Source organism: Carassius carassius, chromosome 16 (genome assembly GCF_963082965.1).
Source record: "Carassius carassius chromosome 16, fCarCar2.1, whole genome shotgun sequence".
NCBI classification, from domain to species: Eukaryota; Metazoa; Chordata; class Actinopteri; order Cypriniformes; family Cyprinidae; genus Carassius; species Carassius carassius.
Window position 1 is genome coordinate 6156059 of NC_081770.1, and position 16602 is coordinate 6172660.

General features: G+C 34.9%; 1 long non-coding RNA gene across 1 annotated transcript; it reads left to right on the plus strand.

Annotated features, from left to right (window-relative positions):
- The first annotated feature begins 4777 nt into the window (after positions 1–4777).
- LOC132160355 (uncharacterized) lies at positions 4778–6919 on the plus strand. Its single transcript, XR_009437978.1, has 4 exons — positions 4778–5115; positions 5732–5826; positions 5982–6166; positions 6839–6919. It is a non-coding gene; the product is annotated as an uncharacterized LOC132160355 (long non-coding RNA).
- Positions 6920–16602: the final 9683 nt, after the last annotated feature.

Consider the following 16602-nt stretch of genomic DNA (forward strand, 5'->3'; position numbering starts at 1 on the left):
TATTTATCCAGTCAAGCTCAAAATTCAAACTCAACATTTTATATTCCCAGGAATTATTTGATATTAACACATTAAATACTTTACAATAGGGCCGTTTGGTGGCTAAAACAAAATAATATTTTTCAGTATTTAAAATTATAATGGCATCCATTTATGTTAACATTCCTTTGCACATCTTCACCTTGCAGTGTGTTAACAACATAAACAAACAAATGTAGAAATATTTGTCATGCAATTAAAATGCCTTAAAATTGAAACTCAAAACTGAGTATGGAACTGAAAACTAATATATGTCCACAAATCACACACACACACATTTTTTTTTATTGAAGGGGTGTCATAATAAAAATAAAATGTCAATTTAGACTGAATGATTCTAGTTGTTTGGTCTGCAACTGATTGTTATGTTGAATGAGATGTTTGAAATGTACTAATATTATCACATCATAACAGCTCCATGAATTATAATTATAATAATTATTGAATTAAATAAAAAAAACACATGCTACAGGAGGCCTTCTGCCCCAAATCTAGTGTTCCTGTAGCTCAATTGGTAGAGCATTGCGTTATCAAGCTCAAGGTTGGGGGTTCGATTCCCCAGGAACACATGATAGGTAAAAATTGATAGCCTGAATGCACTGTAAGTCCCTTTGGATAAAAGTGTCTGCTAAATGCATAAATTTAAATTTAATAAAATGCAAACATTGTCCTGTGAGTAAAGTAAAATTAAAATAGCTGCGTTATCCAAATACAGTACTTAAATAAAGGACAATAGTATATTAAAACAAAAGATTGGTAATGCACAGTGTCTACACTAGATGAGAGCATCTCGCCAAGAACCACTATAAAAATAAATAAATAAAAGATAACCCAATCTAAACTATAATCAGTATGAATGGATGCAGTAAGAGGCGAGGACAGACAGCAGTCTAAACAAATCCATGCACATTCACTACTTCTGACAACAACGTGGATTTTAAAGGGGTCGTATGATGTGACAAGTTTTCCTTTCTCTTTGGAGTGTAACAAGCAGTTCGTGCATAGATAAGATCTGTAAAGATGCAAAGACTAAAGTATCATATCCAAAGACATATTCTTCATAAAAGTTAAAAGTCAACCACACCCCCCCTGATACATCTCTACGTCACGATGTGGGAAGATTTGCTTAACGCCACTCAAATGTTCACACAAAGGAAGAAGGTGTAAGTGTAACTCTGATTCTCATTAATGCCACTGCCACCATGTTGCTTCATGGCGCTTCTGACTCACAGCCTGTATGTACATTTACATATTTAAAAAAATTGACACTGATGATTCAAACACGAGTATTGAGCAGTGTAGAGTAAGCTTGTTGTTTGTCCTTTCTCAGATCACAAATGCAGACATGGTTTTATGTTTACGTAGCATGACATGGAACGCAATGCATAAAAAAACAGTTTAAGTCATTATAATCAGTAGTTATACCTTGTTTATAATGTGTTTTATTATTTTTGTTTCATCATGCTGGGACACGGAATCACATTATTGTGAGGGGCATAACATTTCCGTCACATGCTTGAGGCATTCGGCCAATCACAACGCACTGGATATCTGGCCAATCACAGCACACATAGCTTTACAAAGCGATGAGCTTTGTAAAAATTTTATGTGGAACATAATGTGTTTTTTTAACCTTAAACCGCATGAACACATTGCATTGCAACCTTTAAAGACCTTCTTTCCTGCATTAGTTCAACTTACTTTTTAAAATAATCATGTTTAACAGTGGAATTCGTCATGAAAAACTATATTACCCATGCTGCTGTACATCATCACTAAAGCATAATCTTGTACCTTTGTATTTTGGTCTGTTATTATTATTTATTTTTATTATTTATTTTTATTTTTATATAAATTATTTATTTATTTTAATTATGTTTGTGAGTGTGATTTGTTGATGATGGCATTATCAAAAAGTTCTAAACCTGTAGCTTGATCCATTTTTTTACAGTAAAAATATATAACAGTTTAAACCAACACATTAATATCTTGTACACGTTAGCGAGTGGTGGCCATATCGTGTGGGGGGAGGAATCTATTTAACACTATAGTGTTAGTTTGAAAGCTGTTTGCCAGAAGAGTTCACATTATTTCAAGCATTATCATTTTATTTTGTGTCACCATACTTACTCGTGTAACTACTCATGTAACCGTCTTTAAATAGGGAAATCATGGAAGTGTTTGGTAGCTTCTAAATTCATTCCTGTTTGGATCTTAAGGATTAAATGGTGCTAAGCTAAACACTAACATAGTGTCGCCGCGCGCTACAGAGAGAGAGTGCATGCACCGAGACGGGAGAGGTACGTATCAACTCATCTAAGATGACGGAAGAACACAGTGAAATATGGAAAAACGTGTTTTCATTTAAACATGATAACATCTGAGATACACATTCATTTTCGACTTTAATTTTAAACCTACTAAACAGTTTTCTTTTGATTAATTATTCCAAGGTTGGCATCGCAGACAGTATATAAAAAAACAAACACTCACTGAATGACATCACAGAATATCACTCAACACAAGAAAAAACATGATTTACTCTGATGTTTCTAATATTTTTCAGCTTATCTGCCCGTTCCTGCCATCATTAACACTTCAAACTGTTCATCATCATCATCATCTTCATCAAAGCAGAATTGTTCACTGTTGTGTTCAGTGGTGAATGTGGGTCATGTGACTCTCTCCTGGTACAAAGGAAACAGTTTATTGTCCAGCATCAGTGTGTCTGATCTCAGCATCAGTCTCTCTCTACCTCTGGAGGTGGAATATCAGGAGAAAAAAAGCTACAGCTGTGTGTTCAACAATCACATTAGAAACCAGACCACACATAACTCAGAATTTGTGCTCTGCATTTAACCCAAGTAAACACACACACCGCAGTGAACACACACCCAGAGCAGTGGGCAGCCATTTATGCTGCAGCACCTGGGGAGCAGTTGGGGGTTCGGTGCACCTCAGTCATGGTTTTGCCAGCCTGAGACGCGAACCCACAACCTTAAGGTTAAGAGTCAAACTCTCTAACCACGATGTTACTATAGGTGCTCACTACCTAGTCCCTGAATCAGTTTTATCATTGCTCTCTCTCTCTCTCTCTCTCTCTTTATAATTGCTTCTATTAATTGATTACTTTTTACCCCAGAAGCGCATGGATTTGATACTATCGAGCCTCTGATCCGATTGGTCGTCACTGCTCTGATGGGCGTGGCTTCTGTAGCTGCTGCTGTTCTTCTGATCAATGACGTCAGATCTACAAGAGGATAAAAGAAAACAGAACAAATATCATAAATATTCTCATATATTCTGGAATCCTGATCTTTAAAGATTAAAATATCTGTGGTCTAATTGTTTAATGATGGTGAAACAAAGCGTTGCTTTCCAGTGCCTCTGAACTAGATCATAAATGTAAAAAAACAGATAACACTGTCTTTAACAATTTTCAAAAATTACATTTTTTTATTGTGCATTTAAATTAGTAATAATCAAACTGCAGCTGGGTTATTTTGAGTAAAGTTTGAGTTTTGCAGCTGGGTTGACATTGAGTAAAAAATTAAGTAAAAAATAAAATAAATATATGCCGCTAACTAAAACAATTAAACTGAGTTATCTGTTTTTGCAAATAAAGAAAAAGTTTTTTTCTGTAGTGACATCAATTTCATATGTTTGTTAATCACTTTTTGTAATATGTTTTGTAATATTTAATCTTGTTTATATGCACAAACACTGCTAACGCTTGCAAAATATGAATGTACAAATATTAGTCATACTATCAAAGATTTGTATAGAGAAAGAGATCTTTGATTCATACAGTATATAAGTCTATATTTTATCTAAGGTAGTGGCATGATAACAACAAACTATGAATTTATACTGAACAATTGCTCAGTTGTACAATTACTCAGTCTGTATCAACTAATGTTTGAAATGCATTAGCTAAACCTCAGATTATGACATGACATACCTGACAAATTCTGGATTCAATGTACTTCTGTCCAGCCCTAAACAGTAGGCTACAACACATCAAACCATTAAGGCAGTACAGCAATGAAAAAAAGTTTTATTATAGTAAAATTGTAACCAAGTTGTTTTATTTTTTTGTATATGAATGAAAGTACAAAAAAAATCTGTATTTATCAAACGTGTGCATGCGGTTACACACATTCCTATGTATAGTAGAATTAGGTAGGTCCCACACTTTGCATTAAACCGTTCTCACACACTCATCTGTGCAAACACACTGTTGATAAATGAGGGCCCTTTACTTTTAATCAACAAACTCATAATTAGGTGGGGAGAGCTTAATTTTCAATAGCACACGAAAGCAGCATAAACTCTGAACTGACCATAACTGATGCATTGAGTAGCCATTTCAAACTAGGATTAGATTTTCAAAATAAATAGACTCTGTTAAAATGAGATATATGCAAAATGTACTTCTTTTAAGGTTATTGTAGAGACAGTTGTTTCACATCAACACAGTCTCACTCTATACTCGTCAAATGTCTGACGCATGGTCAAGGGATCTGGCGTCACTTTTTTGACGCACTGGGTATACCTTTGGCGTTATTTTTCAACGTGCAGGTTAGTCCGATAGACTTCTATAGAACTCAGCAGTGTTTAAATTTGACGTCTTGGGTCAGCACACCGCAACGAGACTAAATAAATAAAAATAAAAAAAGAATAGGCTACAAAAAATTATATATGACAGAGATCGTTTTATCTGGCCCTCCAACTTGTTTTTGAGGTTTAAAAATCCTCGCAATCTGACATCAAAGTGTTCTCTGTGCAAAGGTTTAGCGCGTTCATCAGTGGTGAGTTTAACAACACTCAACTGCAGGTAAAACAGCATTCAGCGGTGAGTTTGACCAAAGCAACGCTCAACTGCAGGAAAATGGCATTAAAAGGTGAGTTTAACAACGCTCCAAGGCGCGTGCAAGTAAGCAGTTTAACCGTTTTCTTACAACCCATTCTCGCTTATCGCTTATTCATAGTTTATCACTATGAAATCACGTTCAAGAAGTCTCATTCAGCACACATCGCGATACTTGCCATCAGTTTACATGTGCCACAGGTTAGGTGAGTAGATGTAAATTCGCTCTTTTAATGTCTGTTATAAAATGTATTCTGTCTTTATTAATCAGATTAGCGCCGTATTGTTTACCCGCTGTATTATATCAGTCATCGAGGCTGTCTTTGAGTTTCATTGCGTTTAACTAAATGAACACACCTGCTAACTAGTGTGATTAAACTCTGTCGGTCACGTGACGTGCCATAGACTTTCAATATATTCATTTCAGGTTCAAAGATGTAAATTTGTAGTACCACAGTACCACAGTAACTGTAGTTTTACTATGGTATATTAATAATCAATACAACAATACAATAATCATCAAACTAACTATGGTTGTACAACTGTAATGGTCGTTTTTTGATGTGCTTTTATATGACAGATATCACAGTAATCACATTTACAGTACCATGCTTTTGATACCTTTTTATGTAAATCCAAAAAAAGTAAATAAATAAAAGGACACATTTTTCCCCTCTTGCAGTTCATTCATATCAGTTTATATTTTAAATTTTTTGCTCACAAAACATTATTAAAATTCTGTTTATAATTCTATTTTATCCCCCCCCCCCCCCCCCCACCTTTCATATTTTTATTATTTATTTTTTTTTTTTAGCTGAAAAGACATAAAGGAAGCAGTCAGCCCAGTGGTGTTTCTGAAGAGGTATTCCTTCAGAAATGGAGAAGACAGAAAACTGCGGAGGCAGACATTTGCAGCAGTAAGTCTGTGATAGTTTGACCTTTTTATCAAACTGCTGTTATAAATTGCACAGCATTTGTTGTTTCTTAAACTGTTGCACTGTCCAAATATCCACACTTGCCATCTTTGCACCTGACCACTTGATTATTTATTTGACATATTTCCTGTGTTTAGCCCAAGTGTTCGAGTGAGCATGATGACCACAAGTGTGTGTCGAACTTTTCATGACCTGATGACAGTGGTTCCCAATCCTGGTCCTGGAGAACCCCAACACTGCACGGTTTTGGTGTCTCTCTTATCTGACAAACACACTTTTGAGGTCTTGGAGTCTTCACTGATGAGCTGATGAGCTGAATCAGGTGTGTTTGAACAGGGAGACATCTCAAATGTGCAGCGTTGGGGTTCTCCAGGACCAGGATTGGGAGCCACTGCTTTATGGGACACACTTTGTAAAAATTGATATGTAATAGTGATTTTGACCACAGGAAGAACAGCAGTCATATGTATATGAGATAGCTGATTGTTGGATCAATAAACAACAACAACAACTTAAGTGTTTAGAGTTTTATTTTTTTTTTTATTTTTATTTATTCAACTTTGCATTTTAAAATAAATTCTAAATCTCAATTCATTAGTCCCTATTAGAGGACAATTTAATTTTTGGTGCTTCTAATTAAGTGAATAAAAGCAGTTGCAAATGATGTACAAAATAAACATACTTTTCTGTGCACCAAGAAAACGTGCAACACTTTGTTTTACTACCAAATTATTCTCAATATCTTTATTATTATTAATATTTCACATACATTGGAAAGGTTTCTGTGACCAGATCAATTACACTACTGATAACCGTCCTTTAAGCATGTAATATTTTTTAAAATAATTCATATGAATATAGCTTGCTATTATTGACTAGCTTTTAATAATAGATGCATTTAACATTTTATTATACAGCATCTTTACAGAGGCTGCTTTGATGGTCTAAAAAAAAGTTGCATGTAATTAAATAATATTTTCTTTCTGTCTTTCAGGATTGTTTGCAGATAATGCTGTTCTTCTCCATCATGCACAAGGACTCACCTCTTTAATTCTTTACCCCCCCCACACACACACACACAGAAATGGTCCCTGGATCAGTGATTAGACTTTGCAGTGGTTTGATTTTTGCAGAAGATGCAACTTTGTTTTAATTCTAAGCTTATAATGATTACATTACTTCCAGCAACCCATATACTGTATACAGAACCAGTGATCAAAACAATAGTTGAAAATACTATTTTCATATTGATAAAGCATTGTGTTCTTTTTTTCAAGCTTCATAAAGTAAACTTTGCTTCTGGTGCTTTTATCATAAAAAAAAACATCAGTTCTCATCAGGAGTTTTCGTAAAGGACGTATTCATGTACAGCCATCCCCTAGTTCCAGTCATAAAGTGAATGATGTTATTGTCGGATTTGTTTCTGCATTTTTATGTAGCAGGTGTTTGTTTTCCTGAACACGTTTTCTTTCTTCCATTGTTCGGACAATCAGTGTTTATTTGATGCTGTGCTGATGGAGTTTTATAGATGATATTGCACACTTGACATGCATGTCTTCATGGTTTTTATTTTCTGAGTTTGAAACCGTGTGTTGTATCACTTTTTGGTCAATTAAATTCTCCAGTGTTCTCTGAAAGACTATCTGTTGTTTTTTTTTTTTTTTTTAATAAAAGTATTTGCAAAGTATTTTTATTCTTCATAGTGGCAAAAACAAGCTTATTGACAGAGGATGCAGTGCAGTTATATGGGCACTTTGTCTTTGAATTAGTCTTTTCTTTCTGTTTTTATTGCTAGAGTTCAAATGGTAGAGAATGGCAAATCACAGAAACACAAAAGTTAATAATTTTTATAACTTTAAAACACAACATAATATACAATGTAAATGTTAGAAGCTCATCATTTGATTAGAAAATGCACTTGTCTTTGAAAAAAAAATCTTATATTTAATGAGAGGAATCGGTTAGATAGAACTGCGGTCATGTGCTCATCAATATTGCCCAATTTTTGTCAAGCTGAACAACAATAATTAGAGCATTTGCATTATTGTTGGAGGAAGGTGTAGACGTTAATAAAACACAATCTAATAGGTAGAAAATGTTATTGATTGTTAGCCAATCTATCCCTTCAGCTGAAAGACATCGGTCATAAATGGATAAGGAAGCGTGACGCCGCTGCTCAGCTTTGATATCATTGGCTGTCAATTTCCCTTGTCACCGCAGGACAGTCTGTGGTTGGACTATCTTTTAACCCATATTAAACAGCGCATCGTGTTACAAAAGTACGTTTTGCTGCTCTTATCACATTAGTATTAGATTAAGTCAACAAGTAAGGGTTGCTATGTTGAGAAAAAATACCTCTTTAGTGAGATCCTAACCCTAACCATAGGCATAACTTCAAAAAACTACAAAAAAACAGCGCCTAGTTTTCCATTTCCATAGATAGAACGATGGAGGCTTGTGGGTAATGTAGTTTAAATCGTTTTATTGACGAAATGAAATAAATAAGATATTTAATGGAAAACTGGATTTCTAAATATTTTCATTGTGTAGCAATATTGCTCAGAGTGAGCAATATTTAAAATGCCTTTATGACACATTTCCATTCATTTCTGAAAACTGTGCCCGACATTATTTTATCAGCATAGCATAAGTAATAATCCTTCCGGTTTTCTCTTTGATATTTTAATTGGACTCTGATTTACAGCCATTTGAAATGTACAGTTTTGGGCTCTTCCGGGGGGTGCTACTGTGCCCCTGGGGGTAGAAGGGCAGTAAAACCAACATATATGTATTCTCCTCATCATGAACAACAAACTGAGCTGAGTCACATTTATATCTGACAGTTTTCACAGTCCACACTTTTCTAATCTTAACATCATGGCTAGTAAAGCTTTTGACAGGACATGATGAGGCCATCTGATGAAACATGGAAAAATTAGAAAGAAATAATTTAATAATAAAAATAATAGATTATTTCTTTTATTTTTGAAGTTAACAGTAAAAAAAAATAGAATGGATAAACCTGCAACAACTTGCCTTTATCTATTCCCCACTGTTAAGCAGTAATCAAGGACAATGTGATACTTCACTATTACACGAGGAAGAATTCATGGAGTACTAAGAATACTATATATATATATATATATATATATATATAAGAATACTTTATATATAAACTAATTAGCAACAGTCAGTGTAAAAATGTCCTCCTGACCCCCTTATCTTACTCCTCACGTGCTTGTCATCAGTAATGTGCATGCTCTTGGTTTGAATACAGTACAAGATCCACGTTGATCATTCCTGCTACATTCTCAGTTATCCCTCAAGTGTTTGTAACAATAAAGCAAATGGCTTTTCAAAATAATTCATCTAGTAACTCCCTTTATATATAAATATATTTAAAAAAGCCATATTTGTGATTAAATATATACAATAATAACTTTCTGGTGTATTGTTGTTCCAGATTTCATTAATCTGATAAAAAAATGTTTATGTCTTAAGTAAAAAAAATAATCATGGTAATTAATAATATATAGTTTTTCAAGTGTAGAATAAACACATATGAGCCTACCTAGTAAAATTATGAAATTACCAAGAATTTTCAACACACAATATTCACCATATTAATTTTATTGAAGCATAGACTATGAAGTTGATAAAGTAGCATCAAGACAAACACGATTTAAGGAAAATAATAATGGATCAAAAATTCATTAATATCATAAATTAATCAGTTCACACAGATGATTGATGAAATGTCCTTAAAAGTAAAAAGATTCCATCCAGTCAACTGTGATACAGATCATGTGATACATATAAGACATGTGATACTGTTCCAGAAAATAATGATTCCTTATCATCACATCTAAACTGGTTTCATCTCCCCATCATGAGCTTCTTCTCTCGTGTCTGGAAACAGTTTGTGGTTGATATCCAGCACTGATGTGGTGTAGCTTGTTCTCAGCCAGATGATCTCTCAGTCCTAACATCCCATTTTCAGACAGTTCCCAGACCTGGTCAAAGTAAAACAAACAATACAAACAATTCAGATGAAGTTGTTTAATGGACAGAGAGCTCAGCTTATGTTCTGCGTGATTTTAGCAGGGTGAGCAACTATGATCCTTGTAGTACTGTACACTTACCATTATTCAAGCTGTTTTGAGACCTTTTGAGAAGCTTTTTCTCTGAAGACAATTTACCACATCCTCTTCTTTCACTCCTTTCAAGAGCATCACTTGGTCATTTGGCTGATGAGACCATCTGTACAAATTAAAATACTGCAATAAAAATTTCATTCTGCAAGAATTAAGAAAAAGTTAGAGGCAAAGGACTTGCTCATGAGACACCCCTTAGCATGTGACAGAAATGTTTGCCTCTATAATTCATCTATTGTTGCAGTAAATGTCTTCTTCCTCTAGAATCTTTCTCCAAAGTTCCTGACTTCTCTCACAAATGTGTTTTAGTCTGTGCACTGTAAGGCCTTGCTTCAAACCAATCAACTATCAATCCACAATTTATAACAAAACATTTATGAAACAATGAAATAATGTAAACCAGTTTTATAAAACTTGTATTCTTTTATTTAAGACAAACAGGTGGTGTGTTTAATTTAACTTAAAATTTAAAAATGTTCCAGTCACACTTTGCCAACATGCTATAATTGTAATAGCTGTATCCAAAAAAAAAAACATATTAGAAAGAATAATCAAGGCTGACATGACCAGTCCGGTGAGAGATCATCATAAAGTGCTGTAACACATAACACAGCATTGCTTCAGCACACACATGCCAGAGGACTTCTGTTTGTTTGAGCTCAAGATGGCCGTCTTCATTCCTCATCCTGAGCAAATCATTTCCTTGCTTCCTTCTCTTCTGTGAAACAAGATAATCTCTACTTACTCTGTGTGTAATTAATATTGCTCATTAAACATATAATTAAGTTAATTTAAAGTAAGATTCAGACCAGAGCATTTGATGAGTAAATGTTGATTCAAAAATATTCTAAACAAATGTACCTGGGAAGAGCTGATCATGGCAAGATTCACTGAGACTCAGTAACAGCTCTTTTAGTTTTTAGGAAGGTTTGTGAGGGTTGGCTCACCAAAAACTTCTGAAAAAGAAGAACAGCATTATCTGCAAACAATCCTGTAAGACAGAAAGAAAATAAATATTACATTACATGCAACTTATACATTACTGTGTGTATGTGTGTGTCTAATTATACAGCCTATAAATAAAGATATAATATAATAAAGATATAATTAAATGTTAAATGCATCAATTAATAAAAGCAAGTCATTAATGACAAGCTATATTATATAATATAACCTATAATAATATAAGCTATAATATAACATTTCCAATGTATGTGAAATATTAATAATAATAATTAGATATTGAAAATATTTTTTTCACTTAATTAGAAGCACCAAAATTAAATTGTCCTCTGTAATAGGGACTAATGAAAAGAGATTTAGAATTTATTTTAAAATGCAAAATTGAATAATAATAAAAAAAAAAAAATCTAAAAATATCTGTAAACACTTAAGTGTGTCCCATAAAGCAGTGGCTCCCAATCCTGGTCCTGGAGAACCCCAACGCTGCACATTTGAGATGTCTCCCTGTTCAAACACACCTGATTCAGCTCATCAGCTCATCAGTGAAGACTCCAAGACCTCAAAAGTGTGTTTGTCAGATAAGAGAGACACCAAAACCGTGCAGTGTTGGGGTTCTCCAGGACCAGGATTGGGAACCACTGTCATCAGGTCATCAGGTCATGAAAAGTTCGACACACACTTGTGGTCATCATGCTCACTCGAACACTTGGGCTAAACACAGGAAATATGTCAAATAAATAATCAAGTGGTCAGGTGCAAAGATGGCAAGTGTGGCTATTTGGACAGTGCAACAGTTTAAGAAACAACAAATGCTGTGCAATTTATAACAGCAGTTTGATAAAAAGGTCAAACTATCACAGACTTACTGCTGAAAATGTCTGCCTCCACAGCTTTCTGTCTTCTCCATTTCTGAAGGAATACCTCTTCAGAAACACCACTGGGCTGACTGCTTCCTTTATGTCTTTTCAGCTAAAAAAAAATAAATAAATAATAAAAATATGAAAGGTGGGGGGGGGGGGATAAAATAGAATTATAAACAGAATTTGAATAATGTTTTGTGAGCAAAAAAATTAAAATATAAACTGATATGAATGAACTGCAAGAGGGGAAAAATGTGTCCTTTTATTTATTTACTTTTTTTGGATTTACATAAAAAGGTATCAAAAGCATGGTACTGTAAATGTGATTACTGTGATATCTGTCATATAAAAGCACATCAAAAAACGACCATTACAGTTGTACAACCATAGTTAGTTTGATGATTATTGTATTGTTGTATTGATTATTAATATACCATAGTAAAACTACAGTTACTGTGGTAAAAACATGGTAAATGGCCCGTTCCTGGGTTTTAACTTCAAATGTAATTTGTTACTGTTGTACGTGTCGTGGTTACCATGATTTTACTACAAATTTACATCTTTGAACCTGAAATGAATATATTGAAAGTCTATGGCACGTCACGTGACCGACAGAGTTTAATCACACTAGTTAGCAGGTGTGTTCATTTAGTTAAACGCAATGAAACTCAAAGACAGCCTCGGATGACTGATATAATACAGCGGGTAAACAATACGGCGCTAATCTGATTAATAAAGACAGAATACATTTTATAACAGACATTAAAAGAGCGAATTTACATCTACTCACCTAACCTGTGGCACATGTAAACTGATGGCAAGTATCGCGATGTGTGCTGAATGAGACTTCTTGAACGTGATTTCATAGTGATAAACTATGAATAAACGATAAGCGAGAATGGGTTGTAAGAAAACGGTTAAACTGCTTACTTGCACGCGCCTTGGAGCGTTGTTAAACTCACCTTTTAATGCCGTTTTTCCTGCAGTTGAGCGTTGCTTTGGTCAAACTCACCGCTGAATGCTGTTTTACCTGCAGTTGAGTGTTGTTAAACTCACCACTGATGAACGCGCTAAACCTTTGCACAGAGAACACTTTGATGTCAGATTGCGAGGATTTTTAAACCTCAAAAACAAGTTGGAGGGCCAGATAAAACGATCTCTGTCATATATAATTTTTTGTAGCCTATTCTTTTTTATTTATTTAGTCTCGTTGCGGTGTGCTGACCCAAGACGTCAAATTTAAACGCTGCTGAGTTCTATAGAAGTCTATCGGACTAACCTGCACGTTGAAAAATAACGCCAAAGGTATACCCAGTGCGTCAAAAAAGTGACGCCAGATCCCTTGACCATGCGTCAGACATTTGACGAGTAGAGAGTGAGACTGTGTTGTTCACATGGTATCTCTTTTTTCTTCAACAGCATGGTGATTTTTTTTTATCTACTGTTTATCTACAGCTCTAAACTAAATCAAACACACCTGAACCAGTTTATCATGGTGTTACTTGTTTATTGGAAGCAGGTGTGTGTAAATCTCCACAAACAGTGTTGGCGATCCATGCTTTATTGACATCCATTTCATATTCCTTGATAAATTACAGTTGTCTTATTTGGTTTGATTTCTTTGCACCATTTTTTTTTTTTTTTTGAACAACTGTTTATTGAATTTTCTTTTGTGAACAACAGCAGAAAACTTTGCACCATTTTGATTGTACACAGAAACACTACAAATGCATTGGAAATAAAAATAAAGCCTGTTAAAACATCTGAAACAAGCTGAACTCATCTAGAATTCATATACAGGCTTATATTTAATTAAGTGGTTCCATAAACCAATAAACCACGAATTCAGATATGTTACAAGTGTACAATAACTATACAGATAAGGCAGTATTATGGACATAATTTACAGATTTTAAGTGCCATCAGCATGATATACAGATATGTGTACTATGAACATACTGTACAGATGGATTATGTAATAGTGTATATAAACATCATTTACAGTAGTGCAATGGACAATAAAAAGTGCATAGAAAAAAACATAAATAAAAGGTAGTCTAATCACTTTAGGTTTTGGAAATCATATGTAATTTATGCAAATATAATAAATTACAAATATTATACAATTTATACAAAAAAATATATATTTGGTACACAAAATGATTACACAGACAAACCATTTAATTATTTTATGAGACGTAACTGAATGGAGTGTTCTCGGGTGTTCTGGAGATCTCAGGGATGAGTCAAAGATTGGTGATAAAACTGTTGGAAAAGTCCTCACCAATTTCCAAAAGCTCCTGTCAGGTGTAGGATGTTAAGGCAAAGCTGTTCAGTACGAACACACCCGAGATGAGCAGGAAAAATAGAGCAAAATTGCAAAAACTGGAGAGACTCCGAGCCTGAGATCTGGATTCCTCTCATCAGTCCCAGACAGGCTTGATCATGATGACATCTCTGGGGACCCTAGAGAACCTGGGAGTACAAAAATGAACTGAATTATTATATTATTATAGACTACATATTTACTAATGCAAGGTAATATCTTACATCTTTCTTCAACTTCTTGCAGAACCTCTTCATTGTTCCTCCTGCCTGCTTTTAAAAAAATCAATCACACAAACAATCAAAACTAATTTTGCACAATACAGATTATATTTTACTTTCACTATTGTATCTGCATGTAATACTCACCAATTTTGGATTTCCTGCAGCGATAGTAAAACACACAAACACCAGCTGCAGCCAGCAGCAGAACAACACCAACAACAATCCCTGTTACAGCAGCTGAAGACAGACCTGAACCTGGAACAGCTGGATACACAGACATTTCTGGGAGTGAATCTGACTGTGTGTCTTATGCTGTGTTAATTGATTAAAATTTCTAATGTAGGCCTATATATCTAAAGTATTGACACCATTAAAGGTCCAAAGTGTAGATGCAGGGCTCGACATTAAGCTTTGACATGAGTTGTCCTTCGGACAAGTAAATCAAACATAAAATTGTCAGAGTAAAAAAAATTACTTGTCTGGAGGAAAGTTTAAATGTAATTTATTCTGAAGCAGTCTTATCAGTGCTCTATCAGGTATTACTTAAATCTGCATTTTTTTTAATATTAGCCTTAAATTGATTGCTGTTACACTTTTTAACTTCATGAAGGACAATTGATTAAATGTACATCTCCATTTACGTCAAATTCTTACATGTGTTCAATGCACTTAGTTAGAAAAATAAGACACTATGGTTGTTACTATTCAAATGAAATCAGTATAAACAAACTCCATCTGTCCAAATGCTTAATGTTATTAGAGTAATTTTTACTTTGACATAAGTATGAAATGTTGGAAAAATGCAATGATACTTTTAAATATGAAATTAAACCACCAGTAGGTGGTGGCAAGTCACTTTCTTAATGAATGAATCATTGATTCAACCGATTCGTTCAAACTGCTGATTCATTCATTTATAAATGGCTCACTAAATCATTGACTCGTTCAAAAATGCTGAATCATTTAGTAATAAAAGACTATTGGGTGTTGCTCGGAGATGCGCAAATGTTCTGTCGTGTCTTTTCTTAGAACTATTTTTGTTTGAAATGGAGCAAAAACGATCCACAATGTGTCTAAAATGTAAGTCAGTTAACATTACTTGTTTATTGAGCTAAAGTTGTATAAAATCAATATCACATTTGCAATCCAGCTAAAAGTCGAGAAAACATCACTCCTGGTCGTGTGATGCTGCATATATTGTATTTATCTTTTTTCTATCGCAGTAAGTGTGTTTCTTTGTGTGTGCTGTAGTGTTGAATTCTCCTCAAGTCAGACCGGCTGCACGAGCCTCAATTCATTATCCGTTATTAGTCACCGTTTAAACTGAAAGTAATAAAATCAGACTCATTCTCGCAAAGGTTTTGGTGCTGTCCTAGTTATTGTTTGTTATTAAAAATCAGGTGACTTGTCTGGTCAGGTAAGTTAAATTCTCTTTCACTTCCGTCACAAAATCCAATTGTCCCAGACAAGCATTTAAGGGAAGTCGTGGCCTAATGGTTAGAGAGTCGGACTCCCAATCGAAAGGTTGTGAGTTTGAGTCCCGGGCCGGCAGGAATTGTGGGTGGGGGGAGTGCATGTACAGTTCTCTCTCCACCCTCAATACCACGACTTAGGTGCCCTTGAGCAAGGCATCGAACCCCCAACTGCTCCCCGGGCGCCGCAGCATAAATGGCTGCCCACTGCTCCGGGTGTGTGCTCACAGTGTGTGTGTGTGTGTTCACTGCTCTGTGTGTGTGCATTTCGGATGGGTTAAATGCAGAGCACAAATTCTGAGTATGGGTCACCATACTTGGCTGAATGTCACTTCACTTTAATGTCGAGCCCTGACATGTAAAACAAGCATTCCTTTACAAAATAATGCTTCGCACTCTTGTAGGGAAGGCCTTGTAACCTATGAGGCTGTACTATTGAGATCTCCAGATATCTTAAAATGACTACAGCCTGTGTTAATCTTGACAATATCCAGCAGAGTTTAGCTCCAAACCCTAATCAAACATCAGAACCAGCCAATCAAGGCCTTCAGACTCGCTAGATACTTCCAGGCAAGTGTGTTGGAGCTAGTTGGAGAAACACTCTGCAAGATACCTGCCCTCCAGGAACAGATTTGGACACACTTGGTTTTGTCGCTGTGGGACCATAACTGATGTGTTACATTGCTATTCACTAATAGCATACCAATCAGAGTTGAATTTGATTTTATAGACGTTTTTGTTGCTTAATGTGAAAACTGA